This window comes from Pistacia vera, unplaced genomic scaffold (assembly GCF_008641045.1).
Source record: "Pistacia vera cultivar Batoury unplaced genomic scaffold, PisVer_v2 Contig5, whole genome shotgun sequence".
NCBI lineage: Eukaryota > Viridiplantae > Streptophyta > Magnoliopsida > Sapindales > Anacardiaceae > Pistacia > Pistacia vera.
This window is the reverse complement of record NW_022196334.1, coordinates 347,623-367,683: the sequence shown is the minus strand read 5'-3', so window position 1 is coordinate 367,683 and position 20,061 is coordinate 347,623. Positions and strand designations below refer to the sequence as shown.

Here is a 20,061-nt window from a genome sequence, read left to right as displayed (position 1 = left end):
CATCGTCAAGTTGCCCAACTGATATTAGATTGCGCATCAATTTTGGTACATGCCTTACTTTCTGGATTTTCCACACAGATCTGTTTGCCATCTTCAATCTAACATCACCCATACCTATAATATCCAAAGGTTCTCCATCTGCTAGGTATACCTTTCCATGATTTCTAGCCACATAATTTTCTAGAATTTCACAGTGTACAGTGGTATGAAATGAAGCTCCTGAATCTAAAACCCAAGAGTAAATAAAACTATTAACAGATAAATGTAAAACATCTTGTACCTCCTCAGTTACGGCATTGGTGGTGTCATTATCGTTGTTCTCCTCTTTCTTTGGTGCTTTGCAATTCTTCTATATGTGGCCTTTGTTGCCACAATTCTAGCTCTCAACTTTTTTTCCAAACCTGGACTTGCTTCTTTTGTTCCTTGATTTTGATCTTTCTCTGCCTCGGTTTGAATTTCTATCGTAGCCTACCTCTTGTTTCAACATTCAAAGCGTTCGATGTTATCTCAACCAAATCTTTCCTACGAACCTCCTTAGCAAGAATTTTATACCTGACATCAATGAGTTTTAATTTCGCACTACCTATTGAATTACTAATTACAACTCGCAAGGGCTCGCAACTATTTGTTAGGAAAGCCATAAGAATTAGGGCACGAACTTCTTCATCAAAATCAATTTTTACAGATGACAATAATAATAATTGTATTAAAATCATTCATATGCTCTGTCACTAAAACACCTTCTCTCATCTTAAGATTAAATAATTTTTTCATAAGATGTGTCTTGTTATTTGCAGAAGGCTTCTCATTCATATTGGACAAGATCTTCATCAACCCTGTTGTGATTGTCTCCTTCGCCATGTTACTTGCCACATTCTTGGTCAATGTCAATCGAATGACTCCTAATACTTGTCTGTCAAGGAGTACCTAATCTTCATCTGACATCTTTTCGAGTTTTTCTCCTAAGAGAGTAGATGTAATTTTTTGCCACACAGATGATCTTCAATTTGCATCTTCCAGAATGTGTAATTTGTTCCATCAAACTTGTTGATCCCAGGTACATATCCTCCTTCTTATCCAACCATCACTTTCTTCCTCAAACCTTGCTCTGATACCAGTTGTTGGAGGAATTTAATTGAATACTAGTAAATCCTAACTCCCTGAAAGCAAAAAGTAATGCGAACAAAGGATACAAAATAACCACACACACAAACACAAGATTTATAGTGGTTCATTCTCCGTATGAGAGCTACGTCCACTTTGCCGTTATGGAATTTCACTATGAAGAAGAAGAAAAATTACAAGAATCTCTCAAGCCTCACAAATTGGCTCACTCACTAAACTCTATTTGGTGGCTCTCACTCTAATTGTGGCTTTGCCTTCTATTCAATTTGTGTTGTCTAACTCTAGGACTTAACCCCTTTTTATAAGTAATACATGGGACACAATTCCTAATAAGACTCAAATCCCATATCCTAATAGGAATTATATTTTAATTCCTAATACAATTGTAACCCTATTTCCAATTGTATTCTTTAAAAAAAAAAAAAAAAAAAAAAAAAAAAAAAAAAAAAAAAAAAAAAAACTAATTATACTTAAACACAAATTAGGAAAACTCAGGTCCTTGAATTTGGCTCCACAATCTCAACAATGTCATTAAAAATGGAGTCTGGATTTAGTTTATATTAAGACTTATATAGGAAAAAATGACGTCAATTTTTGATAATTATAAATACTTTTAACACCAGCAAATGTGATGTTAATTATCAGATTATAAGTACTTAGTACTATAATTAAGTAATGCTTATGCTTGAGATTCTAGGTATAGTTGCAGAGAAATTATTTGCATGGAAAGTATAGAATCCTAGAATGGAACTTGTAGGCACCATGAAAAGACTTGGTTTGCAAGTATAGATATTGACTACCAATAGTCTTTCTTTTTCTTCTTGTCTATAAATATAGTCAAATCCTTCATTTCTTCTCCTGCGTTTTGCTTATTTCTTCTTACGTACGTAATTCCATTTACTTATTCATATCTCTGCAATTATCTCTCTGTACACTTTGTGAGTTTCTTTCTCTTATTTAGTTATTTAATTACAACCATTCACTTATTTCCTTTGTTGCAGTCTCTTGTTTAAGATTGCATGCATTTTAGAGTTGAATTTTATGGAAGATTTTCAACTGTGTGCTCTTTTGTTTGCTCATTGATTTTGATTTTCTCCTTACACTAAACTTTACATATTCAAAATTTTGATCATTTTTCCATGTTTAGACTAGCCAGGTGTTAATATTGTTTATCATTTCTTTGAGTGCCAAAAATTTTGTTCACCTCTACAGAGCTTTAGACAAATTGGCTTGTATCCTAGGGAAAATTATGACAATTTTCTTGTGATATTAGGGCAATTAATGAAAAATTTCTTTTATGCAATTTGGAGATTTTATCAGCCAAGCTTATTTCCCCTTGATTATATTTATTCTTATAATCAAGAAAAGAAGGATTCTTTTCATCAACGTATCGTATGGTACTATGGTTTGTTATATATATTCATTCAGATTATTGAGTTTGTGGATCAATCAACTTCCATTAAAACTGAAATGGGTAGGCATTTTTTAGGTCTGATTGTTCAATATGTGATGCTTATAATTTAAGAAATATTTGTTATGTGTTTCAAATTTCTTTACTTTTTATGCATCAAATGGGATTTTATTAAGTGTTACTAATTTGGTGTTGATTAGGAAACAATAGTTGAAATTGTCTAGACTCAATGGGTAAGTCAATCATATTGTATGGATTTGCTGCGGCTGAGCAACCAGAGGCCATAAAACAATTTCTTGAGAAAATTTTGGGTGAAGGGATTGTCACTGATATGGCAATTCAGCAACAGGAAGGTTTAAGGGGCTATGCAATTGTACACTTCACAACAACTGAAGCTGCAGATACGATCAAGTCCTTGGCTGACGAACGACTTTGGTATGGGAATTCTTACTTTAAAGCTCAAAATATGGGCGAGGGACCAAAACCAAGTCATGTTCAGCATAGGATTAACGATGTAAAGTTGCACTTTGGTTTTCAATTATCAAACAGAAAGTTTTCATCACTATGGACTCAGGAAAATGTTTTTGTCAAGTTTGGATTGGGACTAAGGAATTTTATCTTTTTTCTATCTCATAATTCTGTGGAATATAAGCTTCAGCTCCCATACGAGAGCATTAGGCTAGTTGAGTTTTGTCGTCTACAAGACAATAGGTTTATCATCATTCAGGTGTGCTGTTTAAACTAATTTGTATTGTATTCTTTTTATTTCTACAATATAGAATTGCTTCTTATTGTACTTTGTTGTTACATAGTTTGCATTATTTAAGATTTTATTTTGCTATTATACTTTGCTGCTACATAGTTTGCATTATTTAAGATTTTATTTGGATCGCCAATGGATGATTTGGTACTAAAGGCTATAGTTAAAACTTGTTCTCGTTCTTAAAATTACCAGCAATAATACATTTTAATCTGGGTGACAACTGATGACAATTCTTAACATGTTCTTCTTTTTCATCTTTCTATGTTGCTACTGTTAGTTATTCGGTGTTCCTTGGATATATTCCAAAGATGTGCCTGATCAAACCTTTTTTAAAGATGACACTGATGTTCAGTGGATTCATGAAGTGTAACGCCCCGCTTGAGGTACGTATTTAAGATTTATTGTATTACTTAAAAGTTCATTGATTCAGTTTCAATTGAGTTTGTATGTTGTAGTGGTTAAGTATTTGCTTTGAAATTGGTTGAGATTTGGTGAATTTTGGAAATCCAATCTTCGCCGGGGCGAAGGAGAATCTTCGCCGCGGTGATGAGGTGCTACACCCACGGGTAGGTTCTACCCTGTTTCGCTAGGGCGACGGAAAGTTCTTCGTCGCGGCGACGAGCCATTTGAAAAGTTTCTTGAGTTTTCTAGAGAATTCTTCTTTTGGGGCATAATGACCATTCTACCCCTAATCAGTAGAAAAAGTGGGGAGTAAAATGTAAGGAAATTAAGTAGAGAATGTGTTGGTAATAAGGGTGTTTTTGCAAAGAATCAAAGGATATGAATGGAATTTCCAAGGAAGAGCAAGGGCAAAATGGGAAATGATGTTTATAATATGAGTTAAAAAGAGTTAAAGTGTAGAGAAACCTTTTGTTCATCCATTTTCCACCGCCATAACCATTCTCTAACTTCTCTCAATTTTCCATCCAATCTTTCAAGATTTCCAAGGACTTTTTGAGTAGATTTTGAGTAGATTTTTAATCTAAAGCATCCTAAGGTAAGGATTCTTGCTTTAGATGAGAGTTTTAGTATGTTTTGGTTAAAGCTTATATTATTTTTGTTTAAAGTTGTAGAGAGAAATCAAGCTACTAAAGGAAAGGAAAAGTGTTAGAGAAGCTTTTTCCCTCACAAGGTAAGTAAATCCAACCAAGTTAAGTTTTGAATAAGTTTTGAGTAGAAATTCATTTTAACTATGTATGTATATGTTATACCTACTGAAAATTGAGATGAGATGTGTGCTTAGTCTTAGTAGTTGGGTATGATTAAATTTGAGAAGTGTTTTTGATGTGTGATGGGAAATGGAGTTTGAGATGAAGTTTGAGGGATGTTGTGTAAACCTTTTTGGAAGTGCTTTTCTTGACAGGGATTATGAGTATTTGAGGGAGTTTTCCCCCATTTTGGATGGCTGGAGAATGAAGTATAGTAGTAATTTTAGTAGAGTGTTTTTATGCACATGAGTTGCTTGATGAAATGCCTAGGTGAAATCTGCCCTGTCACTGCCGTGACTTTCTAAGTAATTTTTGGGAATCTTACGGATTGAACTGGGCTGAGACCAAAACATCAAAGTTGTAGCCCTGTGTTTAAGCTTTAAAACGAGACCAAAATCGTAGCAATCCAATATGTATAACGCAAGTTATGCCCTTTTTAGTGCAGACTGTGCAGAATGACTGTTTTGAGGAAATCTTGCATTTGGCATTTCATAAGTGCATTAGTGAGCATGAGTTGTCCTTACACATTTTTCTTATGCACTTAAGAAGTAGCTTGAGACTTAGTAGAGAATGTAAGTATAAGCTACTTTAAGAGTAAAGAGAGAGAAAGAGAGTATGAGCAGTAGAGAACGAAGAGAAAAGAGAATAGAGTAGGTTATGCGATGGGGAACCCGTGAGTAATGGGTAGAGTTTCCCGCATGTATGCCGCATTGAGAGAGCGGCATGAGCAAGAGAGAGAAAAAAAAAAAGTGGTGTAGCCCGTGAGAGTGCATGCGGATGAGGGCTATGCCCGAGTACCCGAGAGAGAGATTATACACTCACATGGCCAAGGGTTCCGAATCCATGCATAACCGAGTCCAATCGGCTAAAATGAGTAGAAGTCACGTAGAGTGGGAGAGAGTCCCGGCCATGCCTCCGGTAAGATGAGGCCGTGACTACTAAAAAGAGTTAGTAAAAAAAAAAAAAAAAGTTATGAGAAAGAGAAAGTAGTGAGAAGTATAAAGAGAGAATAAATGAGAACTGTAAGGAAAGAATCAAAGAGAAATAGTTACGGGGATAGATGTGTAGAGGATTTACTTAATGAGCATTAGTTGTGCTCACCCCGTTGTTTTTCATGTTTTGCAGGATCCAGGTGAGGACACGGTCGGATGGGCGTCGGCAAGCGGAGGGAAATGGCTACACTGTCTACCCTGTTTTGATGTTTTGTACATGACACAACTTTTGTATTTACAGGATGTATATATTTAATAAAAGAAAAATTTGGGCCCAACCTTTTTATGTTATTTTATATGTATTTTATTATGTACATGCTTTATGAGTATTTGAGTAGAAAGAAGCTATTACATGAAGTTGATTTTACTCCATCCTCATGCATTGGCCAATCTACTGCTTTATGTTTGGAACTCCCAACCACTGGTTATCTTTCGAATTTTCAGAAAGATTTCGCTTACTATAAAGAAACTGCAGGGAAACTTGTTATGGACAGAGGTTCAACTTCCTCTTGCTGCTCTGATCATGTCCCAATTGTAAGTCCACCCGAAGGATTTAACTTTCCATTTTGTATCTTGTTTAAGATTAATACCTTGGTTCAACATGGTTGTATTCCTAGGCCAACAATAGATGATAAATTTTTTTCAGATGGTTGAACCGCATTGAAGAAATGTAGCATTTGTAGAACATGCTCTTAAGACATTGTTTTATTCAAAACGATGTTGCTTTGAACTTGGCAGTGGCATAAAGAACAATACCAAAAGTACAGCATGGCTGCAAGACCTCCTATGTTGCTTGCCATAAGTTTAAGTCACGGATTGGTATATATGCACAGGGTTCTAGTCACCCCATCTAAATTATGTTTCTTTGGTCCAAAGATTGTTCATCCAGTAATGTGTTATGCACATATTATGATGATGGTGAGAACTTTATTCGTGTTTCTTTTATTAATGAGGATCTTGTAAAAATACATCCAACGGATGTATCTCCTCGAGCATCTTTAGCGAATATTGAAAGGCATACTAGAGTTTATCAAAGGATATTGTCAAATTTGAGAAATGGCATTGTTATTGGAGATAAAAAATTTGAATTTATGGCCTTTTCTAATAGTCAACTAAAAGATAATTTTGTGTGGATGTTTGCATCTAGACTAAGGCTAACTGCAAGTGAAATCAGAGAGAGGTTGGGCGATTTTAGCTCGAAAAGGAATGTGGCGAAATATTCTGCTAGACTTGGTCAATCATTCAACTCCTTTAGGGAAGTTGTGGATGTTGATAAGAATGAAATTGAAGAAATTCCTGATATAGAAGATGAAAGGGGGGGAGTCAAATATGTTTTCTTTGACAGCATTGGGAAAATATCAGCTACATTGGCTCATATGGTGGCTGGAAAGTGTGGCTTCAAAATTGTTCCATCCGTCTTTCAAATTTGATATGGCGAGTACAAAGGTGTCATAGCGGTTGATCCAACTTCAACAATAAAGTTATCAATGAGACCAAGTATGTCCAAATACAAATCAGATAATGTTAGTCTTGATATTTTGGAATGGAGCAAGTATCAGCCGTGTTATCTTAATCACCAATTGGTGATACTTTTGTCGACTCTCAGTGTCAGGGATTATGTGTTTGAGAAGAAGCAGAAATATGTGATTTCTCAACTGGATACAATTTTAACAGATCCATTAACGGCACAGGAAACACTTACCTTGATGTCTTCAGGAGCAATCACATATGTACTGAAAGATATGCTTGACTATTATTCTAAGCCACATGAAGAACAATTTCTTTCAATGATGTTACAAATATTTTGCTCATCAATATTGAAAGACTTGAAAACGAAAAAAAGAATCTTTATCTCATGGGGATGAGCAATGATGGGTTGTCTAGATGAGATAGGAATCTTGGAATATGGTTAGGTGTTTGTGCAATGTTCAAGTCGCCAGACTGAGTTATCGACCAATTCCTTAGCTTTGTTTAGTGGCAGAGTATCAAACCAAAGTAGAATTGCAAGGGGAATGGTAACCGTTGCAAAAAATCCATGTCTACATCTTGGAGATGTTCGTGTTCTAAAGACTGTCGATGTTCCAACCTTGCACCACATGGTGGATTGCATAGTATTTCCAGCAAAAAGAAAGATGTAAGCTTGTCATATACACCACATAACATACTTACACATGCACAAAACATTGATTGTCTTATTACATATTATATATTTCTTGCTTGCATGTAATTTTAATATCGAACTCAAAAAATTTCTAAATTGGTCACCACCCTTTTAAAGATCACGTTACATTCTTCTTGTGCACTGATATTTTGTTTTCTTAAGCATAATTTCTCTATAAAGCATATTTACAGTGACGTTATTTACATTGTTAACTACATCTCATCCCGATGAATGTTAGAGGAGTGATTAGGATGGAGATATCTACTTTGTTTGTTAGGATTGTGATCTCATTCCTCCTTGCCAGTATCCACCTATAGATTATGCTTTACTACCACCTAAGATTCTTGATAATGAAGTTACAATTGAGGTATTTCTCAATCTAGCCTGCCAAGAATTGTTCAAACACATACATGAATTATGGCTTATTGCATTAGTTCATTTTCTTTTGAATTCTAATGAGTGCATATATTTTTTTCTATGCCTTAACATAGACACTATTGTGGTACAGAATATGGAGGAGTATTTTGCAGATTACATGGTCAATGAAAACTTGGGAATAATCTGTAATTCCCATGTTGCATTTGCAGATATTAGTCCTTACAAGGCAATATGTTGGCAATGTATTCAGCTTGCAAAGCTAGCCTCCATTGCTGTTGACTTCTCAAAAACCGAAGTACCTGCTAAAATCCCTTAACGTTTACAAGTTAGAAGTTTTCCAGATTAGATGGAAAAGCACGAAAGAGAATCCTATGAATCATGAAGTGTGATTGGGAAACTTTATCGTGAGGTAAAAGATCTTGTGCTAAATATGGGTACTATCAAATCCTTCACCTTGGATGAGGTGAGGCAGTTTTATGACCTTGAGATGGAAGTGGAGGGCTTCAAGGACTACATTAATGGTGCTTTTTATTACAAACGTGGTATGATTATAGATTGGGAAATATAATAGACTATTTCGAGATATTAACCAAGGGTGAAATACTCAGTGGTCAATTAATGATAATGGAAAAATATTTTAGTAAGAAATGGGATTTGGAACGAATCAAATTGGCTGTGAAGTCATTGATAAAGGAAGCCAGGGAATGGTTCAACAAGAAGGAAAATGAATCTGATGGTCCTGAGAAAGTATTCATCAAAGCATCAGCTTGGTATTATGTTACATATCATCCAAGTTTTTGGGGTCCATACAACGAAGGACTAAATTGCGAGCATTTCCTTAGTTTTCCATGGTGTGTTCATGATAAACTTCTTGAGATCAAGAGAGACAAGCAGAGAATCTTAAGGGCTTTGCATCATTTTTCATTACAGGCCTAGTTCTTCATATGAAGTTCTTGTTTGTTGCTTGATATCATTTGAAGAGAGATGCCTTGACAAAAGTACTTCATTATGTGAATATATATGTTTATTTGTACAATTATTCAGTTTGAGTGTCAACTTTATATTGTATTGATTGTTGTGTGTTTGTCAGTATTGTAAGTGTCTCAAAACTTGTTGTATCTTACTATTTGTTATTCAATAAATCTGTGGTTTGTTGGGTTGCCTTAAAATTTTGCTGCAAATTTAAATAAATGGCCTTCTTCAAAGAAGAACATTTTGGTGAATCCGTTGCACTTGTTACCACCCAATTATGAATCACGTGTATGCTATTTGCGATACTTTTATTGACTTGTTGTCTGTACAACGGATACACAAAAAACTTTCTCTCTTGTTTCAAGGATTTTGTATGATCTACAAATGTAGGTATGTATGTAACATTCTGGCCTGCCTCTATTTTTGCACAAGAGTGTGCTTGTATTTGAACTCTTATTAGCAAATATCAACTTTTAATTAGCGAAAATTACTTTATTTCTAATGGATAATATTATTCATTAAACATTTTGGAAAATTATTTTTGAAAAACTATTTCAAGAAAAAGTTTTGTCACATATTTTAAAAATATCTTCCAATAATTAGAACAACAAAAATACATAATTATAGAAGAAACATTATATTAAATATGCATTTAGCAATAAATATTTTAAAGAGTTTTCTTAACGTGGGTTAAAATAATAGAATCCATAAATAAATTGATAACTCTTATAAAGATATTATTTATCACTACAAATATTTTTATACATACTTAATATTTGCAATGTTATCTTCCTTAACAATGTTAAATTAAATTAATAGAAAACTCTATATTAAAACTCGGACCAAACCGGCCAGTCGGACCGGTTCGATTGGGACCCGACAGCTTCTCCAGTCTGGTTTAGGGTTAGGGGGTGTAATATTTTAAATTTATAGGGACTAATTTGTTATTTTTAGGGGTGTTTTAGAGATATATCAAAAGTTTAGGGATCAATTGGTAATTGTTTGGAGTATTTTTGAAATAAATACAAATTTTAGGGACTAATTTGAAATTTTTAGGGATATTTATATAATATACCAAAATTTAAAGGATTAATAATAATTTTTTGAAAATTAAATTATTGTTGATATCACTAATCCAACCGGTTGAACTCGAGCAACAAAACGGGTTGCCCTCTATCTGAGTTTTAAAACAATGATAGAAAAAGAACAAAGATAAGGTCAACATAAAATATGTTTGTGGGGGTCCTACTCAAAATGGGGAGCAAAAGACCCCACCTTTCATTGTCTTATTATGTACGGACAACATTTTCACCTTTTTATTTTAATTATTTATTTATTTTTATATGTGGATTTTATCACCATGATTGAGGTTATAAAATAAAGATCGGTTCATAAATTTATTCTTTATTTATTTCTTTTTCTTTTGCCCTTTTCAAATATTGATGATTCAAAACGTGTGTAGCCATATTGTAGTAAATAGTAAAACATTAATCCCCATGTGTTTAGCCTCCAAAAAAAAATATTATCCACTTAATATTGTCGACAGCTTTTGAATATTAGGTTGATTGAATTTAAATGAATTAGTAAAAACGTTATTTTCTCACAAATTTAAACATATTAACCTAAGGGTTCATACAAAATGTGGATAAAATCATATTTTCAAAATGGATGAATGCTTACTACAAAAAAGACAAAACACCTCGATGTAGCTCACAAATAATACATTTATTAATTAAAAAATGCTACGTTTATAATATTTTCTCACAATCTTGATGTAGTAATTCACAATTGGTCAGCTCGTAAAGCATTCCACTTGATAAATTGCGATTGGCCAATAGTGAGCTGCCACGTCGAGATTATGAGAGAAAATTTGTGAGAAGGGATTATGAGTGTATTATTATTCTTATTAATTTATTACAGAGATCGAGGTTCCATATTCCAAAACCATCCTCCAATTCCGGGTTATGGTTTCATTACGTAGTTACTTCACCTTATACTCCACAACACATTTTTGCTTTCCTTTTACTTTTTTCTTAAGCAAGAGTTTTACTTCTCTGTTAACCCTTCCATACTCTTCACTTCAACCTACCCAATCATTTTTCTCCACCTCTTGCACTTTCGATTGATTTAGTTAAATAATATAAAAAAGGTTTTATAATTTAAGAAAAAATTTATAAAATATAATATGAAAATAGTTTTTATTTTTTTGAATTTTGAATAAAATCGAGAAGGATTTTATATCTAAAATTGCATTTAAACCAATGTTTTAAAACCCAGCCCGACCAACCGGTTGAACCAATTCAATCAAGACCTAATCGGTGAGCCGGTCCAGGTGAGGCTAAAAACCGGTAATATAAGTTTTGCCCAGTTACACTCACAGTTGGACGGGTGCACTATAGCACCCGCCGGTCCAACTGATATTTTAAAAAAAAAAAAAAAAAAAAAAAAAAAAAACTAATCTTCTAGTAAACAACAAGACGTATTATCAGCATTGGCAAACACACATCAGCAGGAGTATTGTAATGGATGACCCCGCGAAGCAAAGAATCTTTGTGGAATTAAAGAGAAAGAGACATACAGTACTGCACAGTAGCGGCAATATTCACATAAAAGAACATTGACCTGCCATTGACGAAGACGATCAACTGACTCTTCATTCTTTACTTACAGCACTCTTCAGCTTTCTTGGCTTCTGGGTTTTTTTCTCTGGCGAGTCGTCTTCTTGTTTTTGTTTTCACTCAAAGTTCATTTCTTTTTGTTATTTAAAGAAACAAGTTGGCTTTGACGAAGACGGTCAACTTACTCTTCACTCTTTACTTATAGCACTCTTCATCTTCTTGGCTTCTGGGTTTTTTCTCTGGTAAATCTTCTTCTTCTTCTTCTCCTTTTCCTTTTCTTGTTTTTGTTTTCACTCAAAGTTCATTTCTTTTTGTTATTTAAAGAAACAAGTTGGCTGTGACGAAGACGATCAACTTACTCTTCACTCTTTGCTTACAGCACTCTTCATCTTCTTGGCTTTTGGGTTTTTTCTTTGGTGAGTCTTCTTCTTCTTCTTTTTTATGCTTTTGTTATCACTCAAAGATCATTCCTTTTTGCTATTTGAAGAAACAAGTTGGCTCTGTTTACTTGCAATTTATGACATGAACACCATACTTACAGTGGAGACCATGTAAATCTAAAAAGAAAAAGGAAAAAGGGAATTAAATTTAGTGGCAAACTTGTAACATGAAAGTTATTTGATCGTTCCTTTTGGAGCGTTCGGTTTGAGGTAATAGAAGATTACTAAGGTTATATCATCTTATATTACTTTATTACTATGTTTAGTTATCAAGTAATATAAGATTCCGGTAATCTTGTATTACCAATAGTTGTTACTGTTGGTAATATTGGAGGTAATCTGATTACCTACATTTTCTTAGGTATTGTAAGATTACCAAGGTAATCTTATTTTTGTTACAATTCTATCCCTTGTTAATAAAAATTTTGGACAATAATGCCCTTATTTTAAAATAAATTTACATTAATATATCATTTCAATTTTACCTTTGTTTTTAAATTTTTGGACAATAATACCCTTATATTTAAAACAAATTATAGACCACCACTGCCACCTAGCCACCACCAGAAAGTCGTCGGAGTCCCTAAAAGGGACCGAGATTTGGTGGGAGGCTCCGGGAGGCTTTGATATGGCCGTTTTCAGCCATATTGATGGCCGAAAATGGTCATATCAGGCCAAATCTGGCTGTTAACAGCCAGATCCCTGGCAATTAGCGGCTAGATCTGGGCGAGATCTGGCCAAAAATGGCTAGAATAGATCTAGTTGGAAATGGCTAGAATAGATTTGGCCATTTCCGACCAGATCTAGCCTGATATGGCCATTTTTGGCCAGAAACAGCCATTCGAAGCCTCGTGGTCACGATGAGCTACTCACGGTGACTTTCGGAGACTTTCGGCAATGTTTTGCGGTGGCGGTAGCAGGGGATGGGGGGTGATTTTGTCATAAATTAAAGTTTTATATAAGCGAGGTGTTTTAGCTAAATCTGAAATATTGGGGGTTAAAAGAAATTATTCAAAAATTAATAATAAAAATAATATTTTATTAATATTTAAAAAGGGGACAATTTAGTAATTTAAATAACATACCCACCAATTTATTTCCCCTAACCAAACATATTAATTTAACATACCCACCAACTAACCAAATACATTTTCTTAAAGATTCCCAGTAATCTTCGAGGTAATATAAGATTCCAGTAATCCAACATTCCTAGTAATCCAACATTCCTTGAACCAAACGCCTATATAAAGGGATTTTCGGATTATCAAAAAAAAAAAAAAAAAAAAAAGAGAGAGAGAGAGACAAAAGGAAAAGATAGGCTTATGTAATAAAGGATTAGTGAAGTTTTTGTTATGTTACTAGGTAACGTAACTTCTAGGGGGCGTTTGGTTCAGGAAATGTTGGATTACTGGAAAGATAGATTACCTTGAAGATTACTGGGAATCTTTAGAAAAATGTGTTTGGTTAATTTGTGGGTATGTTATATTAATATGTTTGGTTGAGAGGAATAAATTGGTGGGTATGTTATTAAAATTTTTGAATTGTCTTCTAATTAAATATTATTATTATATTATTTTTTAATATTATTATTATTTGGATTATTATAACCCCTTACATTTAAAAACTTAGCAAAAGCAACCCTATAATAAAGGTTTGGAAAATCAACAAAACACCCCCACCAACCCAGCCACTGTCAACCACCAACAACCACCGAAGGCCGGTGGTAGCCGGCAACCTAACAGCGCACAGAAGGCAAGAAATGGACTCCGTGCCCCGTATGGCACGGAGTCCATTTCCGACCAGAGATCTAGCCGGAAATGGCCAGACTTGACAGCGGCCAGATCAACGGATCTGGCTGTTAACGACCAGATCGATGATGGATTTGGCCATTAACGGCTAGATTAGATATGGCTGTCAACGGCCAGATCTAGCCATATCGGTGCACGACTACCATTTTCGGCCTTCCGTGCACCATTGCGATGACGACGGTTGTTACCAACGGCAGGCGACAGCAGGTGGCTGGGGGTGGTGGCTTGGGTAGGCTGTAATTTGTTTTGAATTCAAGGGTAATTTTGTCCAAAAAGTTAATTATTTGGGGGTAAAATAGTAAAAGCCATATTCATGTAAATAAATTTAAAAATAAGGGCATTATTGTCATAAAATTTTATTTATAAGGGATAGAATTGTAACAAAAAAAAGATAACCCTGATAATCTTAGAATATCTAAGAAAACAGAGGTAATCAGATTACCTTAAATATTACCAATAATAACTGCTATTGATATTTGAAAATTACTAGCATTTTATATTACTTGACAACCAAACATGGTAATCAAGTAATATAAGATGACTTAACCCCAGTAATCTCCAATACAAGTCTCGATAATGTTACCAGGATGGCAAAACAGAAAAATTCTTTTGTTGTATGCATGATTCATGAATGAGGGGGAGTGTTATTATAGAGTGGCTCGATGATGTTACTCGACTATCTATAAAAGAAAAATGATAATAATTACAAGTATGTATTGTATATTAACATAATGCCATATTTTAGAATTAATATTTTGTTGTTAATTTGATGTTCAATGTTACTATTTTAAATTTTTTTCTAGTTTCTGTTCTTTTCTTTTATTTGTTTCAGGAGTGTTTGTTTTGTTACATAAAATTTCCACATTTATTGAACCCATGATGGATGTAACATTTTTGCTTGGATTAGTGAAGAATGTAGATGTTTTAATTTTATGGTATATAATTTTATCTGTGCCCACTTTTATGGTAAATTTCTTGTTTTGATTTAATCGCAAGCTTATCTTTTCAAAATCACTACTGATGAGAAATGCAGGCACATCAGCATCAATTTGATTTTCCTTCTGAGTAGAAAATGAATTCATATAAGATTGCTGGTCATGTTTATACACACACACGCACACACACACAAGACTACCTTCTGTGATTTTTCATAAGTTTCTTTTTCTGTGGAATGATTGAAGTTAAAATATGACTAGATTTTAGATCTTATTTTTAATTGGTGCTTCCCCAAATAAGTAACTGAAAGTTTGACCTATGGATCTTATTACCTCCTTGAGAATGTTAAGGTCAACAATTTTCCTTCTTGTTTTTGAATACTTATTTTACATTGAGAGGACTTGATTGGGGATAGTGGGATTTAAGGTGTTAACATGTTGCAAATACACATTGCAGGGGTTGCTCCTGTACCCCTGCAAGATTCCTTCTTTACTCAGAAATAGTGTTTACCGATATTAATTTGGGAAATTGGGGTTTTGGATGCAAAACTTATAGAGTAATGTTATGGGTACTAACAGATTTTACTAACCAGTGTACTAACCTTTGTTAAAATCACACATAATACGGGTACCATACGTAGGTTAAAATCACATATAGTACCCGTACTATGCATATGGTACCCGTATTATGCTTTAAGTTAGTACACTAATTAGTAAAATATGTTAATAACCAAAGTATTATTCAAACTTATATATAAATTTGGTTTGTTTCAGAATTCCTACACACGGTATGCCTAAGTCGCAGTGACTATGAGAAAGATAAATTCAACCATCTTTTATTTCTTTCATTTTTTTTGTTCGTTATTTTTCCTGAGTTTTGGTGCTTTATATTATGTGTACTTCATTTATGGGTAAAACAATTCAGGTATATGGATTCCCATGTAGTGTTACTGCAGAAGCAGTAAAGACATACCTGGAGTCACTTACAGGTGAAGGAACTGTTTATGCTATTAAAGTTAGGAAAGCAAAAGGTGGTGGTCCAAGAGCGTATGCTATTGTCCAATTCACAACCAATAGAAGTGCTGAATCTATCATCTCTTTGGCTAGACAACGCCTATGGTATGGGAGTTCATATCTCAATGCTCAGCAAATGGAGCATGATATTGTGCCGAAACCGAGAACCTTTATGCATAGCATGGAAAAAATAATGCTGCATTTTGGCTGTCAGATCTCAAATGAAACATTTGCTGTTCTCTGGAGAGGGGTGGATGTTTATGTGAATTTTGGTATCGGAATGCGAAAATTAAATTTTTATCTGTCTTATCAACGAGTAGAATACAGGCTTGAGCTCTCTTACGAAAATATTTGGCAGATAGAACTCCATCGTCCATGCCATCAAAGAGCAAAGTATCTTCTGATTCAGGTTGCTTTTCTAATTTTGATCATTGACGATAATTCATTGCTATATAAAGAAAGTGATGGCTGGTTTGATTTGGAAATAGGTTCTGCGTATTCTTGCAATCGGAGTTTGGTTCCAATCGTTGGCCCTCCCTTTGGAATTTACTTGCCACATGAGATCTTGTTTAAGATCAATTTGTTGGTTCAAAATGGGTCTCTCGCCGGACTAGCACTGGATTCTGATTTTTATCGGTTGGTTGACCCAAGTAGAATCAACAAGGCCTGTATAGAACATGCTCTTGATAAACTTTATCAAATAAAAGAATGTTGCTATGAACCTTCAAGGTGGCTCACTGAACAGTACCAAAAATACCTCACAACCAGGAATAGGCCAAGATCACCTGCTATAACTTTGGATGGCAGTTGGGTATATGTACACAGAATCCAAGTAACACCTTGTAAAGTTTATTTTTGTGGTCCAGAGGTTAATGTCTCGAATCGTGTACTTCGTCACTACAGAGATTATATAGACAATTTTCTTCGTATTTCTTTCATTGATGAGGATTTAGATAAAATCCATTCAATAGCTGTAGCTCCACGTTCATCTTCTGCAAATGAGCATAGGAGAACTGGAATTTACACAAGGATCCTCTCAACCCTACAAAATGGTGTAGTTATTGGTGATAAGAAATTTGAATTTCTTGCTTTTTCATCTAGTCAATTGCGAGAAAACTCTGCTTGGATGTTTGCTTCTACAGATGGGGTCACTGCTGCACATATAAGGGAGTGGATGGGAAATTTTCGTCAAATAAGGAATGTGGCGAAGTATGCTGCCAGACTTGGTCAATCCTTTGGTTCATCAACTGAAACTCTTAGTGTTCGTGAGGATGTCATTCAGGTCATTCCTGATGTAGAGGTTATAACAGGTGGAACTAAATATGTATTTTCCGATGGTATTGGGAAAATTTCTGTTGAGTTTGCAAGGACAGTGGCCCAAAAATGTGGTATTGAAGATCGTCCTCCATCTGCCTTTCAGATTCGATTTGGTGGATACAAAGGCGTGGTGGCCGTTGACCCAACTTCAACAAAAAAATTATCATTGAGGAGAAGTATGTGCAAGTATCATTCAGACATCATGAAACTGGATGTTTTGGCATGGAGCAAATATCAGCCTTGTTTTCTGAATCGTCAGCTGATTACTCTTTTCTCTACCCTCGGTGTTCATGATAAAGTTTTTGAGAAGAAACAAAGAGAAGCTGTAGATCAACTGAATGCTATATTAACAGATCCGCTACGAGCACAGGAGGCTCTGGAGTTGATGTCGCCTGGAGAAAATACTAACATTCTCAAGGAAATGTTCTTGTGCGGTTATAAGCCAGATGCTGAACCCTTCCTTTCTATGATGCTACAAATATTCCGGGCATCAAAGTTGCTGGAGTTGCGGACTAAAACAAGGATATTTGTTCAAAATGGAAGATCTATGATGGGATGTCTGGACGAAACCAGAACCTTAGATTATGGGCAGGTGTTTGTGCAATTCTCTAAAGCTGCATCTCAGCAGTATTATGTTATTGAGGGAGAGGTTCGTTGTTGCAAAAAACCCTTGCTTGCACCCAGGCGATGTTCGTGTTTTAAGGGCGGTGAATGTGCCAGCTTTGTACTATATGGTGGATTGTGTAGTATTCCCACAGAAAGGAAAGAGGTATAACTTTCAACTTCATGGTTTAGAATGTTGTGGTGTGTATCTGGAATTTTTTTCAAATAGTTATATAGATATCCTTGTTAAACAACTGGTGCATCCTGATCGTATGCCCATTGTCAACTAAACAAAAATGAAAGTATCTTCAGTCAACCTTGTGGATAACTTTACATGAAAATCTACTTCCATTTTATGTGTTTGTTGACTGAAGACTTTCTAGTTTTCCACTTGATGGTGTTACATGACACTTTTGAATATCTAAACTATCACCTTGTGGAGCATGTCACAAAATTTGCAAGGTTTTATGTATGTGGGTAATTGGTCTGTTGTAAAAATACCTAATTGTCGATAAAACAACTTAACATGTTTATAATAGATTAAACTTTGAAACGGTTGGTATCCCTTCTCATTGTATCACTCTGTCAAGTCTTACAAGCTATGCCATGTGGAATTTGACACACACTTGAATCAATTTTTGTAACGTTCAAATTTACAAATGCCTTCATTTGGGAAACTTAGGATTTACTTTCTGTACTTCATATTGCAACGTTCAAATTTGGCACGATTTATTTTTTTGAATGGTAATATTTTTTTGAATGGTAATACTATGTGTCTTTCTGCTGTTTATTAATAATAGAGTAACGAGTCAAATTAATGAACTGCTCAGAAATTTTGCATTTAACTGACATTCAAAACTGATTTACATTCCTAGACCTCATACAAATGAATGTTCGGGAAGTGTTATAGCCGAAAACTTAATACTGATCTATCAACACAAAACAATCACACCAAGAAACAAGAAAACACCACAAAATCAAACACACAGACAAGCCACGATTTACTATGGTTCACTTATCCTTTTATGGATAAGCTACATCCACGTTGAGCTCAAGAACGGTATGAGCTCGCTGCACTTCGATTTCCAGAAACAGTCAAGATTACACAGATTCAACACTCACCAGATCTACCCGATTACAACAGCAACCAGCCTTATAAGATACTCTCTGAATATCCCTAACCCGAGAGAACAACACTCTCACTTGAATGATTAAAACCCCTAATCACTCAACTGATTTAATCTCACAATCTGGTATGAAGAATCTCAACCCTAACACAAAGAAAGAGCCGACACAGAGAACCCTAACGACTGTATATCACTCTGCCAAAACTGAATGAACATGCACTTATATATGGTTTGACTTCGTGATTGATCCTGGCCGTTAGATCTGGAGTGCATCCTGTGGTCTGAATTCGTCCACGTTAATATGCCTAAAACGACGCCGTATTAATGTTACTTAAACGACGCTGTTTCAGGCTTCCATATTTAACAATCTCCACCTTGGAAGCACTGGAAACAGACTCTTTGTGCAACTTGCACTGTCCCATTCTATCATAGCTATTTATAACTCAAGATTACTTGATAAACAGCAAGTTCAAGAAGTGCTTGAACTTAGCTGGAGTGATAATTTTGGTGCCCATATCTGCTGGATTTTCTTCTGTGGGTACCTTCTTCAGTTCAATGACTCCATTTGCAACTTGGTCCCTCACGAAGTAATAACGGACATCCACGTGTTTTGTTCTTTCGTGATACACTGGATTTTTGCTTAGGTGGATCACACTCTGACTGTCTGAGTACACTGTAACCTTTCCACCAATTAGTTTTACTTCTGTCAGAATACCTTTCAGCCATAAGGCTTCTTTAACTGCATCAGTTACTATAATGTACTCTGATTCTGTTGAAGATAGTGCTACGATAGGCTGCAACTGTGATTTCCAGCTTATACAATTTCCATCCAGTGTGAAGTAATATGCAGTTGTTGATTTTCTGGAATCCTTATCACCTGCAAAATCAGCATCTACAAAACCAACCAGATCAAGTGCAGTATTTCTTTTACAGTATTCAAGCCCAACACAAACAGTATTGTTTATATACTTTAGCATCTATTTTAGAGCAGTCCAATGTTCCATACCAGGATTGGACATATACCTGCTTAACATGGAAATGGCAAAGGCTAGGTCTGGCCTAGTACTAATCATGGCATACATCAGTGACCCCACAACATTTGCATAAGGGACTGTAATAGCCACTACTACTCANTTAATTTGATTAGGTTATTATAATATATTAAAGTTTTTTTATATGGTGAAGTATA

The 20,061-nt window shown here is 34.9% G+C and overlaps 1 protein-coding gene and 2 pseudogenes across 1 annotated transcript in view; all 3 read left to right on the top strand.

Annotated features, from left to right (window-relative positions):
* Nucleotides 1-2,032: 2,032 nt before the first annotated feature.
* The window catches only part of LOC116105466 (probable RNA-dependent RNA polymerase 1), a 100,368-nt gene continuing 82,339 nt past the window's right edge, over nt 2,033-20,061 (top strand). Inside the window, exon 1 of the mRNA XM_031391885.1 lies at nt 2,033-2,063. The gene's annotated coding sequence lies outside the window, so the exon portion shown is untranslated. The remainder of the gene's footprint in view (nt 2,064-20,061) is intronic.
* LOC116105455 lies at nt 2,766-8,974 on the top strand (annotated as a pseudogene).
* On the top strand, nt 15,719-19,084 carry LOC116105454 (annotated as a pseudogene).